Below are 15,361 nucleotides of genomic sequence, written 5' to 3' on the forward strand. Positions count from 1 at the left end.
AAGGATAAGTACTATTGTCATTCAAATTGACAAATGAAAAGTCACGGTCGAGATGATAGGAGAAATATAACCGAGTACCTATGCGTCAATAGACGAAAGAATAGATACTGATGGTTATGATGATGACTATTGTCCTAATGCTGAAGACATTAACTGAACCTTTATATCCTACTTAACGAACCTTTAATGATATTAAACTACTTTATCTCTGTTACCTGGTTTCTCATGAAATAATTTAACCATATTCAGGTTATGACAACACTTGTTCTTTTTGAAACCTCAACTTTGACTTCATGTTAGAATAAAACCTTGTTTTATCTTTCATTCTTTAGGTGATTTTGAGCTGGGATAAGCTAGAGTAGGGGCTCTGAGATAACCATCTATAAGTGCATCTTCAGACATAGCGAGTGTCGTTTTTATTTATCTCCTTTTTTTCTTGCTTGTATGGCGGTGATCCTTTATATTTTTGTAGTTTTTTTCCTTTTTCTAAAAACAAGTTGGTCTTTTATCTGCTTTATTTCTCATGCGGATTTTCTGATATACTATCCTAAAGACAACTTTCTGCAAAAGACGGGTATTTTGAAAGAAATTATATCAAAAAAAGAATTCTGTTCGAAAGAAAATTTTGTTATAAAAACATTGCTGTCGAAAAGAGAATTGTGTCCGAAGATAATTGTGTCCGGAAGACAATTTAGCACAAAAGCCTATTATGTTCACAAGATGGTTCTATTCGAAAGAAAAATCTGTACAAATGTCAATTCTGTTCAAAAGACAATTCTGCTCAAGAAAAAAATTCTCTGCCAAGGACAAATCTGTTCAAAAGACAATTTTGCTCAAAAGGAAATTCTTTCCAAGAAACAAATATGTTTAAAAAAGAAAAGAATACTGCCCAAAATAAAATTCTGTCCAAAAAACAGTTCTATCCAAAAGACAATTCTGTTGAAAAAATCTGTCCAAAAGAAAATTATATTCAAATGATTATTATCTCCAAAGCCAAGGATAATTCTGTTCAAAAGACAATTCTCTTTAAAGGAATATTATGTCCCAAAGAAAAATTCTGCATAATAAACATCTGTTCACAAAAATACATTTCTGTTGAAAAGAAAATTCTGTCATAAAGAAAAAGAAATTTAGGCCCAAACGACAAATCTATTCAAAAGACAAATCTATCCGAAAGACAATTCTTTCCAACAGATAATTATATACAAAAGAAATATTCTATCTAATAGACATATCTGCTCAAAAAGACAATTCTGTTCAAAAGAAGATTTGGTAGGAAAAAAAAATCCAGTACAAAAACAAACTTCAAAAGACAATGCGGCCCAAAAGACAATTATGTTAAAAAAGACTGTTCAAAATACTATTTTGTCCAAAAGAAATTCTTTCGAAAAGACAAAGCTGCCCTATAAACAACGCTGCCAGGAAGACAATTATCAGTAGCGACTTCGCTGTACTCGTCCGCTATGTAAGAACCCCTCGCAAGTTTCTTTGACAGTCTTGCAATGAGTTTTCTGACATAAAGAGTTGTACGTTACCGGCTCCAGTTTAATTTTCTATAAATAACTTCAAATAAACAATACTTTGAAAATATTGAAAATCAGGAACTTCCATAATAAAAAAAAAAGTCCATGACTGCTTTTCGTGCAAATGTACTCTATGTTAACCTAACAACTACGCTAAGTTTTCCAATCGTCGAAAAGCGGAAATCTTTGGAAAGAAGGGGGGGGGGGGGGGGAGGGGGGGGGGGGGGTAATCAACTTACATTCAACTCGAGCAAATCAAATACATTCCATGGAATCCTGATTCAGTTCCCGGCGTAATATAAAACTCTCAGGAGGGATCTCCAAATATTCCATCTGTGACAGGCCGAGAGAAGGTTGTGACTCAAAGGCAGGATGAAGGCAACTGAGTAAATTTATCATGGAACACTCTCCTTTATATACAAAAGCTCAAAGCAACAAGAAATTTTACAGAGGAAAAAAGCAGACATGTTTAATCTGGTTCATTTTTGTGCGAGGGAAGAGCGAAGGTACTAGCAAAATATATACACAAAATGAACTATGTACGATCGTGTGACACACGGTTGGTACACATCTATCGAATCCTTTGGAATTTGTTTCCTCTCCTTTCGCTCCAGCAAAGAAAGAAAAAATATAGTTTTCTTTTCAGTGTTGTTGCTGTCATGTTAGTTTTTCACGACTCTCTCTCTCTCTCTCTCTCTCTCTCTCTCTCTCTCTCTCTCTCTCTCTCTCTCCACATATACATAGACCTGGTACAGTTGCCTCAAAGTATTCCTTTACCCCTTACGCTTATGTTTTATGAAAATAGTATGGTAACACCGCAATGAAAGCCTATTTGTCTTGTAACGACGGACGTGAATGGTCGAGCTATTGGTATGCCAGTGCTCCTATTTTTATAAACACTACTGTAGACAATATATTAATGATATACGAATAATAGTTCACATTACAAGTGAAATAAGTTGCTGTTAAATACTTAGAAAAATAGTATAGTAACAGAGTAGTAATAATAGCAATGGTAAAAGTCATATTCATTCCTGATTAATCAGACATCGTCAACCTTCGTTACATTCAGTTGAGGCAGGCGTTTGCTGAAATCCAACTTTAGTTCATAGTAGATATATGGGTTCTTTTTCAGAACATAATTATTTGAATGGAAATACGCTTTCGATTTATATAATCCATCAATTTATAAAGAAATGAGATCATAAACCGCAAATTTCAAGACCTATAAATATAATTTCATAAAGGCAATTATGATAGCCATTGACAGGTCATGATACGGAAGGCTTGGGGAAAAATTAATAGACAACCCGATGTATAAAGGAACAAATATATCCAGTGTATCATTCATATATATATATTTTTTTAATTCGAGCCACGTCTCACCAGAGTAGCCTAGATGGAAATTTCTCTGGGCGGTAATTAACTCGAGTCATTGAGTAACAACACACCTTAACCACCCTGATGGCCTTTATATCATTGGTAGATATGGTTGCACACCGATAAAATCGTACTCATATAGATAAGAGAGAGAGACTGAACTATAGTTGGGTTTATTTTATGTCAATTTCGTTGGTATTATCGAACAGTACTATATAAACCTTTTTTAATACCTTGAGAATGACACAGGGACTCGATTAAAGCTGTATAACTCAGAAAGAGAGAGAGAGGCGGGGCCAGTAAGTGATGTCGTGACCTGTTAGTCCATTATGTCATTCTCTTGAGTAGCGGTTTAGTGACTAGAGTAGACAATGGATCGCAATCAACAAAGAATCAGCAATAGAAGCAGAATTGTAGGCATGAGAGACTCTGGCATGTCTTACAAACGTATTGCAAGAGAATTAGGAATTTCATTGCCAACAGTTCGACTTTGGTGTCGAAGATGGGAAGAGTCTGGAAACCTCAACGACAGGCCAAGAGCTGGTGGGCCAAGAAAAACGACCCCAGAAGAAGATAGGGCGATTTCGGAAGTAGCCACGCAAAGCCCATTTATAAATGCAGTTGCCATAAGGGACACACTGAACTTGCGTGTTTCGTCTGGAACTATAAGAAATAGGCTCCACGCAGACGGTATCCACCATAGGACTCCGGCAGTGAAACAAAAGCTGGAGGATCGTCATAAAACGGCACGGCTGGAATTTGCTCAACGTTATTTGGAAGAGGGGTCGTCTGCATTGCTGGAGGCGTGATAACACAAGATACGACAGCCAGAATATTTATCAAGTAGCCAGAAGCGGCCATATCACCTGTAACGTTTGGGGGTGCATACACCTGCATGGCGTTGGTGAATTGGCCGAGATCAGTGGAAGGTTCAACGCTGAGCAGTATCTCGAAATTTTGGAAGAGGTGATGGTTCCTTCCGTTCACGCTTATGCTCTTCCTTATCCTGAGCAGATAATTTTCATGCAGGTATGTGCATTGTTTTTTTTTTTTTTTTAGTTATATGAATGCCCTTTCTTGACAAATATGGTATCAACTCATTGCTGATATTGGTCATAAAGTAGTTTCAAATTACTCAATAAGACTTATGTCTTGGATTTATTAGTTTTATAACTGTAAAAGGATCTTACATCAACATCATTGATCTACATTCCCTGATGAATCTAAAGCGGCCAAATAAAGCCACTGAAATTGTTACAAGGTATTTTTTGCCTCTTCATGAAAAGTAGACCAAATATTCTTATCAACACACAACACCCACGTCTCCTCCTTGGCTACTCAAGCCCTTTTATTAATCATTATTGTGACTCCTTTTGCTGGACTAAACGGCATTATTTTGCCGTCATTTATATTGAAAATATAAATTGTTCTCCTTCCACCTTGTTCTAACAGTATGATTAATCAGTTATATTATTTCTTTTAGGATAACTGTTCCATCCATACTGCGAGGATTGTCCGATCATGGTTTGCTGAACAGCGCGACATTGTTCTCCTTCCCTGGCCGAGCAAAGCATGCGACTTGAACCCGATCGAAAATGTCAGGGGGAACATCGTCAACAGCTGGGAGCAGGGTCAGGAGCGTAACCACCAGCGTCTTTTCCAGCATGCTCTCAACGATTGGGAACTATTCCGCCGCAACCGACAAGTTGTGTATAACCACGTCTCGTCAATGCAAAACAGATTGCAAGATGTTATTGCACATAATGGTGGATGGACAAAATATTAATGTTTCAAATACGATCTTGTTTTACTTATTTTCTTTTTTACAATTCAACATTGTATAACTAGAATTAAATAATTTATTTCCATAGTGATTTCACTAAACCTTGCCCACAAATGTAAGGAATGTTATGAGAATGGAAACTGAAAAAAAAAAAATAATAAGCTTCAATCAACCAGTATCGCTTGAGTACTAAAACAAAAGGTTAATACGAAGTTATGATTGCGATTAAACATTGAATATCACAAATTTGTAATACATAGTTTTCAGATATTTGCTATAAATTCATCGATGAATCCAGCTGATTTTAATAAAGAAAATTCATAATTATATAATAAAAGACTTGGGTATTTTATTTTTTACCAACGATTAAGACCAAGGCCAGCTCAACTGAGGGTGCAATTTAGTCATTTAAGTTAAATGTAAAATAAAAAAAAATAAAAATTCTAAACCTGACGATAACTGAAAGCAATTCAATCCATCTCTTTATCTCTATGTATCTATCCATCTATGGTGCATCTAGTTGCAAGTTTTAATTGCTAATTATCTTATCTAGAATATTTAGTATTAAAAGTGATATCTTACGAAGCACTTACATTCCCTAAAGTAATTCCGTTGTCAAGTGGGCTTTTGACAACCGATAAATTCTCGAACTGCCCGTCATGAATTTATACCTTACTACTCTGAGAATGATCATCATGGAATTAATTTTCATAAAAATTAACATGCGACTGATGATTCCTTCTTGATGTTTTGTTAGGTCATATGTGGAGGGAAATATTACACATTGAACGAGATCTGTGAAACAGCTAGTTTGACGTCAATAACTTGTTTCAGACCCCCACCGTATTGTAATAAGTATTGAAGACATGAGGATATCGGAGTTATTATATAATGACATGGCTATACAACATTTATCTAATCGAGTCCCTGTTGTCATTATCAAGGTATTATAAAAGGTCTATATAGTATTGTATGATAATACCAACGAAATTGACAAAATAAAACCAACCATAGTTCAGTCTCTCTCTCTCATCTATATGAGTACTGATTTTATCGGTGTGCAACCATATCTACCAATGATATAAAGACCATCAGGGTGGTTAAGGTGTGTTGTTACTCAGATGACTCGAGTTTAATTACCGCCCAGAGAAATTTCCATCTAGGCTTCTCTGGTGAGACGTGGCTCGAATTAAAAAAATATATATATATATGAATGATACACTGGATATATTTGTTCCTTTATACATCGGGTTGTCTATTAATTTTTCCCCAAGCCTTCCGTATCATGACCTGTCAATGGCTATCATAATTGCCTTTATGAAATTATATTTATAGGTCTTGAAATTTGCGGTTTATGATCTCATTTCTTTATAAATTGATGGATTATATAAATCGAAAGCGTATTTCCATTCAAATAATTATGTTCTGAAAAAGAACCCATATATCTACTATGAACTAAAGTTGGATTTCAGCAAACGCCTGCCTCAACTGAATGTAACGAAGGTTGACGATGTCTGATTAATCAGGAATGAATATGATTTTTACCATTGCTATTATTACTACTCTGTTACTATACTATTTTTCTAAGTATTTAACAGCAACTTATTTCACTTGTAATGTGAACCATTATTCGTATATCATTAATATATTGTCTACAGTAGTGTTTATAAAAATAGGAGCACTGGCATACCAATAGCTCGACCATTCACGTCCGTCGTTACAAGACAAATAGGCTTTCATTGCGGTGTTACCATACTATTTTCATAAAACATAAGCGTAAGGGGTAAAGGAATACTTTGAGGCAACTGTACCAACAATAATTAAGAGGAAAAAGCGAATGGTTACGTATCTAAAAAACTTTAAAGGTGTTACATGAATTTTAGAAATGATATGATATTATGGACCTTTTTATCATGAATTTGGCTGATATAGCCAAACTTATGCCAGAATTAATAAAGAATTGCGTAATGTTTAAATGGAAATCAAGACAAGAAGCAGATTTTCAAACTTTGGATGAAAAATGAATTAGTGATCATATCTTAGTTTATCCAGACTTTAGTAAGAAGTTTTATTTAGCATGTGACACTTTTAATATTAGAATAGGAGTTGCTCTATTGCAGAAGGTTAAAACTAAAATTATGTTATTGTATTATGCTGGCAGGGTCTTCAATGCACCCTAACGGAATTATAACAGAGCCGAGAAAGTATGTTTAGCAATTAATTGTGCTTTAAGAAAGTTTCAGCATATATTATTAGGGCATAAAATAAATGTACTTACCAATCATAAACTCATATGTGATCTTTTTAATGGAAAGGCTTTTGCCAAAAATTTAAAATTCAATCGGTGGTTCTTTAGTCTACTGGAGAGTTCCCCAGAATTTTGATACATTCCTGGTAAGTTTAGTACTTTACCAAATGGATTTTCTAGAGCACAGGAAGATACTGAAAGGATCACCACTTCTAAGACCTTTTGTTTCAGTTATCAAGTAGTAGGCTTAAATTTGGAATGAGATAAAATAGAACAAGATGACATTACAAATATCATAGGAGTTATACTACAAGATGAGAATTCTAGGTTAGATTCTGAATTAACATATGGGATACTTTACAAAAAGGGTAGGGAAATGAATGATTGTTCAAGTCATTTTGTACCTAATAAACTTTCTAACAAAGTACTAACCATTATCCGTGCTCAAATGTTGGCACGATATCCAGGAAACAAGAACGCCGTAAGAACCATAAGTAGAAACTATTTCTAGACTCATTGCAATGAATATGCTCGAAAGTTTTTAAATGAATGTCCTACTTTTAAAAGCCATGTAAACGTCAGAGCTCTAATAGAAAAGTACCCTTGCAATTTAAATCCCTTTAAGGTAGTTCTAATGGACCGCATGGGACCCTTTCCAATAACATTGAGAGGAAATAAGTATGTACTGATTTTTTATAGATTATTTAACTCGCTATTTACAAATTGTTCCCGTTAGAAATTGAACTGCTATTGCCGTAGCAGAAATTAAAAAACAGGATAATCACTAGACATTCGTGTCCGGAGGTCCTTTTTTTCAAATAATCCACCCGATTTTACTAGTTAAGTTATTAAGAAACTCTGCCAAATTTTCTTAGTTAGAAAATGTGAAATAAGCCAAATTCAAATGGAACGGTATAAAGAGCAAATGAAAAGACTGTGGAAGTTCTGCGAATTATCATAAATCCAACCACTGAAGATTCGGAATTAGCTTTAGAGGATGCTCAGTTTACTTTGAATAATTCAGTTGATAAAACGGTAGAGGCAGCTCACATTTCTTTTTGTATTGATATCAGAAAAGACTACCCAACTCTTTGGTAGATGAAAGAAAACCTCCTAAGTACACCTACGACTATGAAGACTGCGTTGTTTGGAAATTCCAAAGAACATTTCAAAGTGAAAGACAGACCAGACAGTCTTTAGAAACAGGGCAACAAATATTAAGATCTCAGAAATAGAACAACAAACCTAAAGATAGATTCACGGGTATATATAAAGGTAAATGTAAAAGAATGACCAAATGAAAAGGTGCCTCCCAAATTCGAAAGACCTTAAAGAGTGTTAGAAAAGGAAAAGAACAGTAAATACAAGTTAGTAAATTAATTTACTTCAGAAGTGAAATATGCTCATTGGAATCATTTAAAATGTATGAGAACTAATCCGTGGTCTTCTCAAACTCTACAGGAAATGCTTGAAAAACTTGCTCCTGATCTTGCTTCTAGTACACATGGGGGCCTTATTAGAAGATCATGGTACAGTCAAAATTCATAAAGATTTCGCTGTGGCAAAGGTAAACGTAGATTTATTGTTAGAAAAAAAAATGAAACACTTAATAGAATAGGTACAAGATGGTATTCGAACTCATAGTGATTCCCCCTTTTCCAGTATATTGAGTGAATTATAAGAAAAATGTATGATATCCTGACTCACAAAATAACGAAAAGATGTTTATTGCCTTTTATAGGGAGTGCGTTCAGTGCTCTGTTTCAGATATCCACAGAAAACATTTAGATCAAATTGAAAATTGGGTAAAGGAGAAGGCGAACTTGATTTACTATCTAAATTGAAACCAATAGTAAAAATGTATAAAACATAAAGTAGATGATTGAATCAAATAATCTAGTTAACAAGAACATATCTACTAAAATCAAAGATATAGAAAATGCATTTAAGATCATTTATGATGAAATATCATAGGAAGGAGAACGGATTGATGAGGTAGAATCATTTAAGTATTTAGGAACTATGATCTCCCATACAGGGTCTTTGAAATTAGAGTTTAGTAAAAGATTGAAAAAAAGCAATTCAGACAATGGCTTGATTAAATAAAATTTGGAAATCAAATCCACTGAAATTACATATAAAAATCAGAATATATATCATTGAATGAGATCAGTTACTCTATAGACATGAGTCATGGTAGGACAACGAAACAACCTCCAATAGATTTAGTAGATTTGAGAACAAGGCCCTCAAAAGGGTATTGGGAGTTGAATGGCGGTACAGGATTAGAAATAAAACTATAAGAGAGAGATCATAATGAGGGGTAGATGGAGATGGTTAGGGCATGCTCTTCGCACTCTCCAAGAGAGATTAGTTCACCAAATGCTCAGCTGGGATCCACAAGGCACTAGAAGAGTTAGAAAACCCAGGCCTACATGTCTGAAGATTATGAAGCGCGAAGTAGGAGATGAAGAATGGAGAACTATTGAATTAAAAGCTCAAGATAGAGACGACTGGTGAAATGTAACCGAGGCCCTTTGCGTCAATTTGCGTAAGAGGAGATGATGATGAAGAGGATTAAGTAGAATGGGAGATAAGTGTACATAAATTTTTTTCTTAATGTATTGTTAGGGGCTTAGAAAGGAATCCCTAGCCCTGCTATAATTACCACAAAAACTTTAAAGGGAATTATAGAATGGTGTGTAATAAATAGACAATACAAGCCGTAAGTTCATACTATTATTGTATTACAGTTATCAACAATGACGAAAATAGATAGTCATTTATTAGTTTTCATTCCTTTTAAGAGACAACAAATGTTTGACCTATGTACTTTGTAATCTTTCTTTGAAAGTTGAATATTGAACAGTAGTGTGGAAACACATACAAGTAGGTTTATTGATAATTCCTCTAGAAACAGGGAACTGGAAAAGTGTCTTTTGATAGATGAAAGGAACTATGTGTAATTAGGTGCAATTAAAACACACAATGAGTAATTTTCTATATTTTCAGGAAATATTCTTCAATAACCTTTAAATGATAAAATCTTGTTCCTTAAAATTTTGATCTATTTTGGGATTACGGTTGGGTGGTGAAATTTTCATTTATGTCAATCAAAACAAGAATGTAGAGGTCGCATGCAATGGAAAGACAAGTTCGTAGTATAGCTAATATCAAATTCTTTATAAATTCTAGTAAAGCTGTCATTACCAATTTTCTTTATTATTTTATGAGCCTTTTTCTACATTACGAAATTAGCCAAATCTTCATTACCAAGAACTATGAAACTAAGATAAAACACGTTAAGATGGAACATTTGAAGGTAATAAAAAATTCTCCTACTCCCATTGACTCTAATCATGTTTTGTTTTATAAACAAGAGGTTGCGTCATTTTTAAACATGTTTAATGTGGTTCTGATAATGTTTATTACCATGATAATCCATAATGTTGTGAAGTATTTTCTTCTAAGGAAACTGAATCAAATAAATTATTTACTCTTGATTGTTACTGGGAAATCAGTAAAATAGTAATTGTTGCATGTTATCTTATGTATGTATGGCTTCCAAAAGACCCCAAAAGTACAGACCTAGTGGTGTTATGAATGGGCTTAGTTCATAGGTTTATTCCATTAATTAGGAGAGAGAGAAACCAATGAAAGATATTAATTTCATGATCATCTAAAAGAAACGCAATTAACAGAGAGAGAGGCAAACTGAGCTGTAGAATGTTGTTTGTAAGTTTCGTAAACCAAACGATTTTTTTCCATCCATAACAACCACTACCCACTAGAGGTGAAGGCATGAAAATTGGAAGCACTAGAAAACAGGTCAAAAACAGTAACGCTGGCGCAGGAAAGATAAACATAAGAATTCCTTCTTGTTTTCAAAAGCACCGCCGGAAGTTTAGCACACCATCTTGATAGGGACGCCGTCTTGAACCCCCCTTGAAACCCTGCAGTATAAAAGAAGGTGAGAGAAATATCGGCCAAATCTTGTCCAGCTAGTCTTCTTGAAAAGTTAGGCCGTGAATACCTGAAGAAGATGGTCATTTACTTACTATTACCCCTAACGGATTAGGCACAATCCTGCAGCCACACCAGCCTCCCCCAGCAACAGGACCGCAGTTTTTCAGCATCTCCAGCCCGGGATGCTGGAAAGGAAATCGCCTATTTGAGGGTGATCAATGGTTATCCTGTCTATTCACTCAAGCTCCAAACGACCAGGAGGAGCAAAAGCAAATGCCCATCCATCAAGAAGAAATCTCCGGGTTTCACTCTCCCATTTCAAATGTATTATGATTTGTTTATGGCTTCAGCGTACACTTAAATCTGCACGTTTGATAATTTGAAAAAAAATAAAAACTACACGATACTATCGATACCCTGCAATTTTGGAGAGAATTATCATGAATAATATAATGAGATTTAAACTTGAATTCTGTTTTTGAATATTTCATTTTGATATATTCGATAAAAATATTTTTCTTAGAAGCTTCCATTCAAGATTAATCACATAAAACATACCACACATACACACGCACGGATATATATATATATATATATATATATATATATATATATATATATATATATATATATATATATATATATATATATATATATATATATATATATAATGTATCTATATATATATATATATATATATATATATATATATATATGTATATGTATACTTTTCTGAGAAGCTTCCATTCAAGATTAATCGCATGAAACTTTACACACACACACACACACACACACACACACACACATATATATATATATATATATATATATATATATATATAAAAAATATGTATATACATACATACATATACATATATATATATATATATATATAAATATATATATATATATATATATATATATATATATATATATATATCTATATTTATATATATATATATATATATATATATATATACATACATATATATATATATATATATATATATATATATATATATATATATATATATATATATATATATATATATTTAGGCTCAAGACAAGTCCTTTTAATGGGATTTCCTCAAAGGCCGCTCTCTACTTGTGATATTTCTGCGAGTGTTATGCCAGAGAAATTTACCTGTAGAAATATCACGAGTTCTAACTTCCGGAGCGAATATTCTGAGAGATATCGTGCGTACCCAAAGGACGTGTTTAAAAGAAGCCATGGCTATCCTTCCCCGAATAGAGTCAACCTTGTCTAGAAGTATATGGAATAGTATTGGATACGTGGGCGAGAGACCCGTTACAACTTACGATCCCAGTGTGCTACAACTAACATGTTTCCTGCAAAACAATTCTTTTTTGCCGACGCCATTTATATGGTTGCTTGGAGTCTTTTCTGCGTGTTTTCTTATCTTCTTGAGCGATTTTGCGATCATGGATGCTCCGGCTTCTTCCTCATCATCTATGTTGTGTACCCTTTTCTTGTGTTTTGGAGAATTTCTTGTCTCCACCCCATTTTTGACTTGATGTGCAAGCTTTTTATTGCCTTCAAATGGCGCATGGTCATCGCCAGTGCCTCATGTATCCAAATAGTTCAGAAATTCTTAGTTTTTTAGTCATTTTATTGTAAGAATGTGTTTTGTATTCATCTTTTACAATTGTTGTATGATTTTGGGTATTCCCTCTTTTACTAGTGTCTGCCTGTGCATATTTCGTCAGACATGAGTCTGCGACCATGACTGTTGAATATGTACTTGTGCACCATCCCCTTCCTTAATCTAACCTTGCTGGTTTCGGGAGGCTGCCTATCCTCTTATGCTAATGATGCACCCATGCACTGAGCTGCAGTCCTGACAGTATTCCTGGGAGCGTTGGATAGTGTTTTACAGTTGTCCTAAGGTGACTGTTTTCACTTTTTCCTTAGCCTGCATGTTTGTCCGGGCGGCATGGTTCCTTGGAACTTTTTCCCTGTGTCTACTCCTTGTCTATCCATTGGAACTCAGTACCGTGTTCTAATGCCGATGGATAGACTTCCCTTTGTACCACCTTACCCATTCTTAGGCATCCCTTCCTAGTTTTTTGGTATTCTATGACTGGTTATGAGGACTTTTCCTCTGTCTTCTTACTGCAGACACCTCGGAACGCCATTCTCATTCTATTACTAAAGCTAGGCCTTTCTGTCATACCACCTCCCCCCTTCACCCCATCCCCCTTGTGCCCGCTGGTGTTTCTACTTGCTGTGGAACCTTCTTCCCCTCCCAGTCCAGTTCCCTGGTGACTGAAGTATCCTTCATTGCTATATATGGACAGGATTACTTGTTGGCTATCTAGTCTGGCCATAAGTGAATGGGATTTTTATCCCTTCCCTAAAGTAATTCTCTCTGCTACCCAAGAGTGGTCTCACTGCCCCTTCCTGGTTAGGCCATATTCTTACTGTCCTAGGAACTGCAGTTCCTTTTGTCTAGTTTTTTTTACCATAGCATTTGAGTTTTCCCTCATCCACAATGTAGGCTAGGCTCGCCTGCACAGTTTTTCCTATGAACTAATCCTATTCAGGCAGAGAGCTGGTACCCCTGGGGGTCCTCCTCTGCTACCTTAGAAGTTGTCTGTTCAGTGACTGCAGCTTCTCATTCTGGGCTCTGCAGCTCTTGCTGTGTAGTCCTGACTCTTTTGCTTGGTTGGCGTATTCTTTATAGGTTGCTGATGAAATAGAGTGTTTGACGGTAATGTTTAGCAGGCGGGTGAAGTTGCCCTGTGACCACATGACTTGCCGGAAACATCGGACTGTCATGTTTCCCAAGGGACTCTTGCAGTTAGAGAACCTACCAACTGCCAGGTTTCCCAGGACTTGATAGGTACTGGCTTCCACGACACCGACATCTCCCTGAATGTTTTGGCACATAGTCAGAAGACAATTCGTCACTGGGTTAGAGGCTTCCAGAAGAGCTCTCAGCAGGATGTCCCTTATCTTCCTTTCCATGGAACTTAAGGACCTCCTGATTCCCAAGGCTGAGGTGACCGCTGTTTCTGGTCACCAGTTATGGACGATTTAACTCCCACCTGTACCATTATATCATGCGGATGATGAAGTTCGGGACGCTCTAAAAGTAATGAGCCTAAACGCCGGCAGCATGTTGATAACTTCTTCTGTAACATCAGAGAGGGAGAGGACCCTGCTGACCACGGAAGCCTCTGATGAGTCACCAGATGTATACCAGGTGAGTACAGTTCACAGTACTTCTTCAGCTCGTTCCTCGATCTATGGATATCAGACCCCAAACTATACTTCGACATCTGTTCTTAAGCTGGATGAACCTTTGTTTCTAGGTCAAATGCAATTTATGACATCCATGAAGGCTTTCATGGAAAACTTACTTGCCAAATATGAACGTTCTCAAGCGTCCCTAGAGGCAAAGATAAAATCTTTGCAATGGGCAACAAAATTTAAGGCTCCACCAGCTTCGAGCCTGCCTGACTGCTCAGTTAAGAAACCTTGATATTTTGCTGGGCATATGGCTTTAAGTGAAGGGTACCTTCACATTAGAGAAATTATGGGTTCTAAGCTGGTCTCCGACTTAGAATTCTTCCCCTCAATTGACAGCTATCCTTACAGCTATGTAAAGCTTAACTCGGAAGCATCCCCTAAGGATGATACGATCCCTAGGAAACCTATCCTTTTGGACCACAGTAAGCCTCTGCCCCTATTGGTTAAGGAGCTTAAAATGGCCGAATTTACTAATACCTAACTTTCTGCCTACGGCAGGAAGCAGGCCACCTTTGTTGCTACCAAGGTTACTGTGTTTGCCCTTCAGCTTTAAAAGTCTAGAGGCTCTGAAGAGAGCAGTAGTGGAAGGTATGCCATTGTCAACGCAAGAAGAGTGCAAACCGGTTTCCCTAGCTCTTCCTTATGACTCGGACAGTTAGGAAGATGTCCAAGAAACTTTTACTGTTGGAAAACTAGATAAGGACATTGGAGGAGATGCTATTTAATGAAAGGCTGCATAGAATTCCCGAATCCCTATTGTAGAAAGAACTGGATGCAAAAGAAAGACTATCAGCATCTTTATCTTTCCATTCCTCTTAGGAGATGCTAATTGGGAACTATTCTAAATCTGATATTTTCCCAGTCTTAGCAAAAACTCACCTGGCCACTTTACATACAGATCTTCATGCTTGCTTCTTAGCTAGAAAAGCTTGTAGAGAACATGTCCTACCGCAGTGTCTGTCAGGCATGAGCCTAAGTAGGTTATTGACTCTAACATCTGAGTGAAAGATCTTTTCACCAAGAAATGAGTTAAAAAAATCATGCACAGAGCGGCTCAAAAGAATAAGAGCCTTATTCAAAGTGTGGCATCTCTTCTAAAAGGAAATTTACCCCTGGAAAAGAACCTGAACTTAAGGGCAAAAAACCTAAGGGACCCTTTAAAGGATGAAAATCCTTCATTGTCATGA

The sequence above is a fragment of the Palaemon carinicauda genome, chromosome 29 (genome assembly GCF_036898095.1).
Source record: "Palaemon carinicauda isolate YSFRI2023 chromosome 29, ASM3689809v2, whole genome shotgun sequence".
Classification (NCBI taxonomy): domain Eukaryota; kingdom Metazoa; phylum Arthropoda; class Malacostraca; order Decapoda; family Palaemonidae; genus Palaemon; species Palaemon carinicauda.